Source organism: Cyprinodon tularosa, unplaced genomic scaffold (assembly GCF_016077235.1).
Source record: "Cyprinodon tularosa strain WSP-4 unplaced genomic scaffold, ASM1607723v1 ctg32, whole genome shotgun sequence".
Classification (NCBI taxonomy): domain Eukaryota; kingdom Metazoa; phylum Chordata; class Actinopteri; order Cyprinodontiformes; family Cyprinodontidae; genus Cyprinodon; species Cyprinodon tularosa.
Genome location: NW_024039030.1, coordinates 699,732 through 712,120, shown reverse-complemented (window position 1 = coordinate 712,120; position 12,389 = coordinate 699,732). Strand labels below are relative to the sequence as shown.

General features: G+C 37.7%; 1 protein-coding gene and 1 long non-coding RNA gene across 2 annotated transcripts in view; both read right to left on the bottom strand.

Moving 5' to 3' along the window:
* Positions 1 to 12,389, bottom strand: part of zcchc24 (zinc finger, CCHC domain containing 24) — a 67,647-nt gene that overhangs the window by 24,455 nt on the left and 30,803 nt on the right. The gene's annotated exons all lie outside the window — the stretch shown is intronic.
* On the bottom strand, positions 1,290 to 2,177 carry LOC119788588. Its single transcript, XR_005281492.1, has 2 exons — positions 1,979 to 2,177; positions 1,290 to 1,654 (listed from the first exon to the last, which is right to left on the bottom strand). It is a non-coding gene; the product is annotated as an uncharacterized LOC119788588 (long non-coding RNA).

The window sequence follows — 12,389 nt, the reverse complement described above, 5'->3', positions numbered from 1 at the left end:
TAATATACTTAAGCCTCAGACACAAGTATAACAATTCTTCTGAGGCTGTTGTGAGTAAATATGACAATACTACACATCAAAGTGCTTCTATTCTGAATAAATCCTGGTGCAAGTAAAAACTCAACATTATTGGATTATTGAATTTGATACCAGTAAAAAAAGGTGTATTCTGAAGGGTTTTTTTCCTTTTTCTCCATCCGAACACATTTCATTCAGATCATGAATTTAAATGTGGTTTATGTGCAGTTTCAGAGTTTTCAATGCAAATCTGTTCCCCTCTGTGACCTCTTTCAGTGCAAACATTTGCACTGGACAGATTGTAAAAAAGCTGAGGCCTAATCAATGACAGGACAGGTGGCTTCGTCCCCAAGACACACTTTAACTGAGATAATAAAGCAAGAATAAGACTTTTTTTCTTTTGCTTTTTAAACTCCAGAACTGTGCATCAACTCAATATGTGGTCTGATCTTCTATACCTACTTGGTGACCTCGTATGCTATGCTCAGTTATACACATACTTCATAGTTTCTTAGTAACAGCATGGGAATGTACAGTATGTGCACCCCCTAGAAATTTCTTCTTTAATTTTTACCCACACGATTTTCAGATCATTAAACTAATTTTTGGGAAAAACACACACATCAGTTTTCAAATGTTTCCATGTACTTAAAGAAAAAGGTGATTCAAGCCAACCACATTTATGGACACTTCAGTACAACTTTATTAACTACATAAAGGACCAATTACTCCAGACTCAACACAGTGTACAGTGTGTTTCCATATTTTCATTACTTAATACATGCATATCAAATACAAATCTGTGTATTTTTTATTTGTTATATTTTCAAGTCAACATTTAATGAAGCAGAAAAAACAACCAAAAGCAATTTGAATTTTGTTAAATGTATTAAAAGTTCACAGTAAGAGGCTGAGACTGTGTCAACTATTCAAAGAGAAAATGGTTGAGGTTGTTTTTCAAACCACAAAGTTAAAAGAAAGAACATTTTTTGTTAGGTCATTAAGGGCAAAGCATTTTTGAAGAAGTTTCCTTCCCAAATGGAATGGTTTGGCTTTGGCTGACCACATTAACACAGCTCACATCTGGAAGAGGTATGCATACCTGTCCATGACTGCAATGACAGAAAAAGATCTGAGGGTGCCTGTAGACCAGAACTGGGGCTAAGTGAGGGCGTGCAGATGGCTGCAGCTTTAAGCATCACCAAAGAATGACACTATCACCACCTCAGCTGTGTCCCACTGTGCACAGCACAAGCCTTTTTTTTTTTTTAAATGCCCGTTTCCGGCATTGGGATAAACAGCTGCATCTTGATGCCAGAACCTCAACCAGGTGCATTATGGGGACTGTTTATCAATCCCACCATGCACTGCAACTCTAAATACAGCCACTGTTTTCTGGTCATTCGTCTCTCCCTCTCTCTCTTTCTCTCTCACTTTTTTGCCAGTCTTTCTCACCTCCCTCCCTCTCTCTTGTCAGCTCTTTTGCTGGTGCAGCTGTCTCCTTATAATGCATGTAAGGAAAAGTGGCCGTGGCCGAGAGTGATGGAAGGAACAGGTGCGCCGACTGAAGGATACGTTTGGCCTCAATCAGGCACAATGCACCTCTGTTTGGGAAAATAATCTCATCAGTGGGAGGCTGCATAGAGAAGACAGACAATATACTTTAAGTAACAGGAAAAACAATTCCAGGGAAATTACAGGGTGCAAAATTTTCCTTTGCAATCAGCATCAGAACAAAGACTTGGCTAGTATTTCTTTAAAATAAACATGCAATCAGATTACTCTGGTAAACAAATATGTTAATTGCAGTCAGATTAAATTAATCCAGTTCTTCGTTTTGCAACTAATAATTACCCTTAGTGACCCACAGTGTCATTGTATGTTGCAAGTATGGCTTGCATTAAAGAGAACAAACTATGTCATATCAAGATTTTTTTTTTCCCACCCTAAACTCACTCACCCTTTGGAAACAATTGCAGAGTCATTATAAGAGCAGCAGTATGTTTTTCAAGCGTTAAAGATAGAGTTGCCTTAGTCCAAGCTGCCTCTAAACTGCTGGGCCGCTCCCCAGTGTTCTGCAGAGCTCCAGTCACCGACTAGCATCTGGAAACCATCAGTGTAAACAAAGGAGCAGCGGAGGAGCTCAGGCCATGCTCTGACTCTCCACATCCCCCAGGACATCATTCAGAGAGCAGCCCAGGAATGCCAAAATGGCACTCAACCTGTGTGTATTGTATTTCCATGTGCCCATGAGTGGGGAAAGTGAGTCTGTCTGGTCCTGTGTCCTCATCTCAGAACTTCTATTTAGTTTGGCTGCAGTTCAAAAACAGATTGACAGATAGAGGAAGGGGTTCAGTTCAAAATGTTAGCTTTGAGCCTTTTTACCCCGGGTTTTTGTTTGGTTTGCTCATTAAGCGTGATATTTCTGATAAGGCTTCTAATTGCTTTAATGTGGTTTCAGTTACTTCTAGTCCTGGCTTTAACATGAATGCTGCAATGGTAGAAACCTGGACAACGGGTTGAACCTGAGAACTTGCACTATGATGTTAAACATCAAAAAGGATCAAAGGATCAATCAAGTCCAATTCTTGCCTAGGATGTCTCTGGATATGTTTCAAAAAGATTTGTGACTTGAAATCTATCAATCGTGGGGTTTGGTTACTTTTGCTACAGCCTGAATTTCCGACATGTTGCTCATGGAGACTGAACCTCTTTGATGTGTGCTCAGTGTGTAGACTTCACCTCACAGCTGAGATAAGCAGTCCTATCTAGCTTAACCTTCTCTAAATATAAACTAAAAAAAAAAAATCACACATCATTTTTTGCACACCACCTAAATAGCATACTAATAGTTTTACCACCAAGCACACAAATGCATGCCTGCAAGCTATTTTGCAGACTTCCACTACCAAGCATTGGAAGGGAAGACAAAGTGTTTTCAAGTTCCAAAAAGCAAAGAAATAATCATGCATCAGAGGTTCCTATCAAGGTTATGCATTCAGATAACACTAAACGGTTATAATTCTATAATGTAGCCTATCTGTCTCCTTCAAGTTGTAAAAGTGTTGTAAATCTTTCTGATAAACTTTACCAGACAAACTGAAACCATCCATTATGTTAGGGATGGAAACCAAATGGCAAGTCTACCTACAGCCCCAACTGATCATGCTCAACCAACAGTCATGGGGGAGGGAACTAAACAAAGAGCTATAGCTCTATTTACAAAAACTCATGATGTTGAAGGTAACCAGCTTAGTGGGTTTAGTGGGCGTATTGTGGGTGAAATGTAAATGAATCAGGATTTTAGGGATGCTGGGCAAAAATTAGCCTTAAAATCAATTAAGCTGCAAAGACATTTATGATAGGCCTGTGCGACATAAACCTATGAACTGTGCAAAAACACTTCAAGTTGAGCGAAAACTTTCTGAAACTTAATGTGCAGAGTGGGATATTCTTTTGAAATAAACTGTAAAGATATGTTTTAGGTAAGGTTTTGGAAGGACATATTAGCAGCTTTAATTTCATGCTGGAAAGACAAGACAGACTATAAGAGAAATGGACAACAAGTTCACCATCAAAAGCCAGATTAAAATCCAGTAGCTTGGCAAAAAGCTGCACAACAAAATGTCAATAGACTGTTAATGACTAATAGGCTCTATAGTATGATGTTAAAACATTATTTCTATAATAAATAGATGACCAAACATAAAGGTCTGAACTCTGAAAGTTATTTGGGAAAAAATCAACTTCTGACTTGATAAAAATATAAATCTAATTTCGTCGAGAGCTAGGTTTAGACAGCTTTTTGAAGGCAGAGATTGCCCTTTTTTTTTTACACTATGTTTTGGCTACTGGAACTGCATCTCTCTGTCAATAAAGCTGTCAATAAAAAAAAAAAAAAAAGAGATTTGTGATAGGATTCAAATAGTTCACTAGCACATCCTATCTGGTTCTTCGCTAAACTGCATAATTCGTGGTTGGCTTTTTATCAGCAGCTATCAAAAGCCTACTCCAGTGACATTTATTCTGACTCCACCCCGGCCATCTTTGAAAGCTCTTCAGAAACTTTCTGACCTACCGCTTGACATCCAGGCTTTCCTGCATGTTAAGAGACGTTTGTGTCTGAGAAACTCGTTCTTCTAACCTGGAAGTCTAAAACCACATCCTCTTTTAATTGCTGCCTCAGTGATATGATGTCAGTAATTCAGCTGGAAAAACTGCGTCATCAGGAGCTTAATGAACAGAACAGAGCAGCCGGGTCCTTTCCCTGCACACTGTTGCTGAATGTGTCGAACCCACATGTGACACACAGCTTTAAGGCCTTAAAAGCAAACTTGACACGCCACTAAATTATCTGTCATGGTACTTGGTCTACATCTGTACCTTTGCTTGTTTCAGAGAGGGGATTCTTTCATTCTTTGTTTTCCACGCCTCTTATTGCTTGTTTTGTAAAGTAAAAATTATAAGTAAAGTATATATATAAAAAAAAAAAGATTATCTCTTTACTGTTTGTTCTATAACTCTAACACTATTTAAAAATTAAATTTTCATTTCATTATACTTTCTTGAACCTCCGTCTCTTCTGGGCTGTTCTGTCATTACAAATGTGATCATATTTATGAAAAGAAAAAGGAAAGTAGTTAGTTTCAATAATATATCCCTGGTGAATCTGTTATATTGGCTTTACTTTATAACCTCAATGAAAGCACTTGACTCCATGCAATAACTTCAAACGTTTTCTTACAACCTGACTTCAAAACTGATTTTCCTCTAGAAACACACCACAAATGTATATTTGCAGTGAGAATCATATTCTTGCTATTAAAAAAAACCTAAATGGCAAACATTTAGCTGACTAATCTGAAAAATCTTAAAGACGTTAGTTGTTAACTGCCTAAATATTAGATAGAAGTTTACACTTAAGATATACATATGATTTTATCTTAATAAAATACATTCAGGATTAAACCAAATCTGTTTTAATATTCAGAAAGATAAGCATGCACAACCGACAGTGACATATGCTGCACAGAAATGTTTGTATTCTAATAATAAAGAAGCCAGAATATGGTATAAATACTCATATTTTCTAATATTAGTCATCAGATGGAATGACCTCTCACTAAATACGACTTCCCCTCTAAGTTTTTCATCACAGTCGTCACCCACTCAGAGTCCTCCTCTGCACCTGCTCTGCACTACTGTGGCTCACTGTGGGCTATTCTTAAAAAAGGGGTTTCATATTCTAAAAGGTCTTTATTCTAGCTGTTCTTATTTATGTTGCCATTCATTACTCTAAGAACAGATAGAAGTAGAACCTAGTTTTTTTTAGACGATAAATTACATGAGGCGTTAAGGAATTTATGTTGTAATCTCCAATGTCAAACTGAAGCAAAATGCTGCATTGGGATTAAGGAAATTGCTGAATCTGGTACACAATAAAAAAATAGAACAATCTTGGTATGTAATCACATCCACAGCTGTAGACTTAACAGGAAACATATCCAAAAAGCCTCAAAAATAGGAGCCAGAAGTCTGCTTAAAATGGATTACCTTTAAGTGAGCAGTGACCTATACCATCTCACTTAGAGGTTTCTGCGTTTAACCTCTATGATCAAATGTTTTTATTTATCTTTGAGATCAAGGGGAAGATGATTGTCCATTTCCAGGACTGTGGTGATGTCACAATGGTTCTGAGAAATTGACTCTGAGTGTGAGAGGCTCTTCATCCAAGTCCTTCCTGTGCGTTTGCACTGCAGCAGACTGATCCTGAGCCACAGTACACAAACCGTCTCTTTCCTTATAATAATCTTTAACCTGAACAAAGATCTTTTTTTAATTAAGATTTGGATTTTCTCAGACTGCAGCACAATTCTTTAACATCAGTGAGAGAATCATTACTGTTTAGTCTGTTCTTTGACATGCAGATATATCACACAGGGAAAGACTAAATCAAAACAGCTGTCTTAAATAAAACACTTCACAACTTTCAGTTATGCAGATAAACTGGGACATATAGCTGGAAAAACTGAATATTGTACTGATGTATTAATGCCATCTGTCCCTTTACTGAAATATAATTTGTTCAAGGAAAATAAACCAAAAAAGTTGTGGGGATATATTTTCTATGCATTTTGTGTTTTACAAAGAAATAGGCCTTGAATATGGGTCAACTCTTTGCAGAACCATCTTGCTGTAACTTTTACAGCTTTGAATAGATTTCTTCTTGTTTTTTTGCTTTTCTAATAAGGCCAAATTTGTGGACTGTACATCTAACCTTTTCTTGATGACAGATTTCATTTCATCTCAGCGTATCTTTGCATCTCCTTTACAGTTAGTATGCTAGTCTTATCTGCTTCTTTTAATAAAGTTCTCCTGGTCTAGCCTATTAAAATAGTTTCGCTACTGCTGTGTCACTTATCTTCCATTTTAATAAACGTTGGGACACACTGCTTGACTCTAAAAGCTATGATGATTTTTTTTTTTCTGTCAAACTGGCTGCATGAGTAGAGGCTCCTTCCACTCATAGGGTGACCAGATGTCCCGATATGTGCGGTACTGTGCCATATTCTTCACTTCTGTCTCATTGAATGTTCCGCTTTGACTGAGTCAAATTATGGAAAGTTAAAAAGTTATTCATTTGGCGTTTTTCTTGTATGTAAAGAAGGCAGAGCTGCAGTCATTGTCATGGAGCTGTACCAGCTGTCAATCAAAATACAAATGCTGCGTTGCACATCCTGCTCTGCATGCTTTTGAAATCAGCAGAAAAGGTCAAGGATTTAAATATGTAAGAAAATATTTCACTTAATCTCCTTCTGTTTATTTTAATGTTATGTTAATTTAATGTTTTAATATTGACTGCATACCAGTCTGCCCCACTTGCTTTATACACAGTATGTGTTTAGGCTCAACTTTAAATGCTTCCAATTATTTTTGTGGGGAAAATAAATATTAAGAACCAATATTATCTTGGTTTATATGAAATAAATAAAAGACAGTAAATCACATTTTGTCATTTGTTCCATATATTTGCAATATAAATGGAGCAGAGTAATCATACCACGTCTCTGAGCTGCATCGACCAGTGCAGCTTTCAATGAGTGCACAGTCCCAACAAACCTCTGAAGGCTAACTGTCCAATATGATGATCTGTTGATGCAGATTAAACCAAATCTCCTCTAAGTCTTTTTTATTAAAATTATTCCTCACAAATGAAATGTTAGGATCTGCAATTTAAGCTTGTTCCGAATACCTGTGGTGGAGTTTGTTCTAATATAAATTGCTGCTAGCAGCTGATATAGTGCCGTTACAGGAAATGCATTTATTTGATTTTAAATTACAGTGATACTTTAGGTAACTTTGTTTACAAAGATCCTTCCAAGTTCCACAGATTCCAAAAGAGACCAGCGCTTAATCTAAACAGCAGATTTGCTATGCAATGCAAAAATACACCGTGCACACCATTAAAATGTGCTTTTCTCTTCAGTAAAAGACCAGCATTGCTGGAGTCCAAGACAGCTGCAGAGACATATCATCAGATCCAGTATCTTTTTGCCAAAAGCAAATTCCCAGATTCCTAGATTTCCACAACCAAGCTACCCTAATCGGCCACGGATCTCAGTGTCATGTTCTTGGATGACAGATGGATACCCCTGAGTCAAGCGTGTGGGTATTTAGATTCATAACAAAGACGCCCTCTTCTTTCGAAAGCTGATGTTTTTCACTGGATCATTTTTCTTTCTTTGTGCAATAATCATTAAAAAAAACACAGAGAGAAGCTTTGAGGTGCGCTTGCATCAACACACCAGCTTGACACAGAAGCCGTTGTAGGCTACGCTTGTTGTTCTCCCACAGTTACCACATGTACTTGGTGTTGAGGGCCAATGCAAAGAAAAGATGTGGGTGTGAGTTTCCCCTTTGCCCTCTGTTGGCCCTGGACTTAGCCACAGGCCCACTAGTCCCAGCAAGCGGTTCCACTGCCCTGCAGGGTTATGTTTCCAGTTCAGTGAATGACAAGGCCAGGTTGGGCGCACACACTGGGGCATACAGAGGTGCACAAAACATAGTCACAGGAAGTGATTTTTTTTCCTCCTGTCTTGCTTAAATGTAACTTGCAGGACATCTGCAGTAATTGGCATACAGGAGAGTGTGTCTAAGTGTCACCTTTCTAACAGTTACTTTGCCGGATATGTTGTGCATGTGTGTTGCTAATCTGAGTGTCACTCATACTGAATTCTATATCGGACCTATGGCCCTATATGGTTTCTCAATGGCAAGCCAAGCTCAAGCCCCTTCTCTGTTTAACTTCTCAAAAATAAAACATCTCAACAGTTGGGAGACTACAGCAGTTATTTGCAGTGATGATGGTCCTCTGCCTGATATGACACAATGAAACAGAAAATACAGCTGATAACACACATCCCCTGCATCCGCGATAAGGCTTATCTCCTTGCAGAACGGCCTGGGCTTGCTCCCGGCTCCTGTCTTTGGTAACATGACAGTTAGTGCCTGGGAAGAGACAGACGCCTGTGCTGCAACTGGAAGGAAGATCAGGGGTCAAACTTGGAAAACATTCCCATGGAGCACCCCCCACCACCCCATCAACTCTTATCCCTGCCAGGAACGTCTCAACAGGGAAGCTAACACATAGGAAGAGGAGACAGAGAAAGTGTCTAAATGAAACATTCTGCAAAGGTAGAACTTAAAGTGTATTTATATGAGATGTAAGTTAATCGATTAATAAATTAATCTAAAGGTGATCGATCTTATCGATTGACTGGCGATTCATCGATAAGCGTCAATTTTCCTACAAACCTAATATGTTAAAAAGATTTTTCCAAAACAGGAGCTAAATATTTTTTTTTACAAAAGCTGAATAAAAAAAAAAAAAACATAATTTTATTTAAACAGTTTATTGTACCAACTGTGTTAAATACTGACTGAATAAACAAAAACATCTATAAAAATATGCATATTTATATCTATATATATATATGATATATTTATATATATCAAACAAAGAATAGCCCTTTTTCCATTTAAAGGCTGGGGTTTGTGAATGTCTGAGTAGCCTTTCCATGTTTACCTGGCAAAATTCATTTTCACTGGGGCTTTGAGGGCGGGGGGTTGTGTACAGCTGCAATGCTTTATTCCAACAGCTGTGACAATAACCGAGGAAGGTGAGTGTATAATTATTTTTTTTATCCCTTACGCTTGTATGAGATGTTTTAAGCAAGAAAGTAAACCTTAGTACTTCATCTGTGTAGTCAGTTTGTCAAGAAATAGCATACTTTTAAATCTGTGTCAAAGCAGCAGGTTCTCAGCGTAGGCAAGTGGGAGCTGTTAAGGCGGGATGTAAAGTTGGAGCTCCGACCATCTGCAGCTGAAACGTTGGTTACTTGGTCATTACCCATTAATTAAAAGGTCCAACTGACAGGCCAGTCTGGCTGCTGGACGAGTTTAGCGGATGCGTTGTAGTAGCATTGGGAATCCAAAGACAGAGGCATCAAAACCAAGCCAATTGCTCTGAGATATTCTGCTGCCAATATGTGTCTGAATGTGATAAAAATTGAGTGCGAAAATATAAAATTTTATATATTTTGCCAGAGAGTGTTGACATTAGGGCTGGGTATTTTCGCCAAAGTCCTGAATCGATTCGATTTTGATTCATTCAGTTCTAAATCGATTAATTTCGATTCGATCTGTTTTTACAATAATGAAAGTGGTTCAACTGTGTTTCAAAATGCTCATGTGTTTTATTTTTTCCCGTCACATAAAACACAAAGGGCAAACTTGCAAATCAGACAGTAAACCTGAGATGTGAACAAAACTATCTCATAAGTGCAAACTTGTTTGTGAAAAGTAAAAAATTGAAGCCTCACTCAAGCAAGCAGACGTGACACAGCAGACATGCATGAGCTGCATTATCTTTGCTGTACAAACCATATCTGCAGCATTGTCTGTAACAACTACAGGGTGTTTGCCGGTCAGCCCCCAATTGTTAATTTCTTCAGTCAACCTATTGGCTATATTTGCTGCTGTCTGACTTGAAGCAATCTTGAGTGCATCTTTCCTACTCATTTGAATTTTAACGTCACGCACGTCACTATAAAACTAATCAGTCTCATTTCCTAGACATCGATTTTGCAAAACTGTAAAGGAATCGATTCAAAATCGATTAAATTGACTTTTTTACCGAGCCCTAGTTGATATTGTATGTTAATGTAGGTATTAATTCTTTTGCAACATTTAAAAAAATATTGTGAGTAAAGGAGTATTGATCTGACTGAGTACTTATCCGAGTGTAAATATACATTGTCCTTAGACTGGCTTGTTGTGTAAACCTAATTTAGTTGGGTATAAACATTTATTAACACGTTTAAATACACATTTTATTTTTCAGGATTCTATGCTGACAGGGCTACTAGAAGGAAGATCACGAGTTTTATAGTCACTGTTGACTTGTTGGGATCTGTCCATTGTCTAGAGCTTCCACTTGATATAAATATATGTTTATGTAGACAAGGGCTTTATAAATAACATTTTGACTAATAATGTCTTCTGTTTTTGTTGTAGCTATCTGAGATTTATCTGGTTATTATAATGAAAGGAAATAACTAATTAGTTTGTAGTGGTTCTTTAAACTGAACCAAGTGAAGAAGCGACTCTGCCCAGATGCAGGTTGATAAAAAATTTAATGCCACATAAACTTTTTAACCTTAGGGATGTACTTATATCTAGTCAGCAATGGAGGAAAGAGGAGAACCAGTTGTATTTTCTCATTACCGCCATCTGTTGAACTGAAGGTGTAGTGCAATTTCTCTCAGGCTTACTGTCACAGGACTTCCACACTAATGGGAAAGCAAACTGATTACCTATGAATTCCTATTATCTGGGTTATACTAATCCTGGGGCTTTAAATACTGGGGATTTCAGTGGAAAAGGGGCTATTTGTCCTATCTGCATATCACTTTAACATTTTGCTCTTGCATTTTTTTCTCTCACCTCCAATCCAATCCCAGTATTATTTATCTTATTTGTCATAAAGAAACACAAATATTACAGGGTATTATTGAAGGGGGAACATTTCCATTTCAGCTTAAAAAAGTTGGATAATATTAAACCACTGGATGAATATGTTTTCTGCTAAGATGTAAAACCTCTGTCCAAACGTACTTAAGTCTGACGCACCAATGTGATGCTTGAAGGGCCCTGCTGAAGGAACAATACAAGACTGCCTTCCTGACCTCTTGGTCTAGCATTTCCTACACACACACAATGACTGCCTTAATTACCAGACTCAATTCCCACCAATACGTCTTTCCCCAGTGGTAGCCATTCATAACCACAGCCTCTCCCTGAGGTGCCCATTCAGGCCCAACACAAAGCCTGCAGTGTTAGCCCCTGATCTCTTGACACCAACTCTTGCCCAGGGTGCCAGCGCCCGCAGCTTCATCCTTGCCTCGTCTTCTTGTCCTTCTTTCAGTCAAAGCTCGCATCGCAAAGAAGGCTGTTCTCTTCATTTGACAAGAATTAGAGGTGCTGCAGTGTGCCACTAATTTAAAGATCTAATGATTTGTGAATAAGGAAATCAAAAACCCAGATGAATAATATTTGCCCTAGAATGTAAAGAAATGTATCTTGTAGCAAACAGAAATGAGAAATAATGAAGCTCTGACCTTTAAACTCCCAGCCTACCTATCATCTTTAGTAAAATGTGACCTTTCATATTCACAATCAAGTTTAAATTAACCTGAAGCCATGCTGACCTCCATTACATTATAACTCTGGTAAAACCCAAGGCTAAAGTGTTATTAGACTGCTATAAACAATCTTGTTGCTAACTCTTCTCCTCCACAGATTGCATTTTAAGTTGCAGGGGATTTTTTTTCCTAATAGGAATATCAAATTGAAGCTTTAAGGTGCTTTTGTGTTGACACAAACAAAGAAAAAAAAAAGAATCCAAGATCCTTTTTTGCTTCATACCAAAATCAACCTATAACCTAAAGTAGCAAGTTCCCGTAAACAAGTTGCTCTTTATTTGTTTTGTATAGCTCGATTTTTTACCGTGCTAGATTAAGAATGTAGCTGGAAAAATATCTTTGATTAAGCTTTTACATAACACATACTAACACAAGTAGGGCTAATATCCAGCATATTTGAAAGAAAAGATCATTAAGACTGTAAGATGGGCAGTCCAATAATTATGAGACAACTGATTAGAAGCATCTCGATATCCCAAAGAAATTAACAAACAGACAAAGCAATTTGCTTAGATTAGAGGCTGTTTCATTCACCAAAAACACATGTACTGTAGACTAGAAAATCACTCTGAGAGCAAAGACCTCCGCTAAGCAGCTAATTTTGCCCCC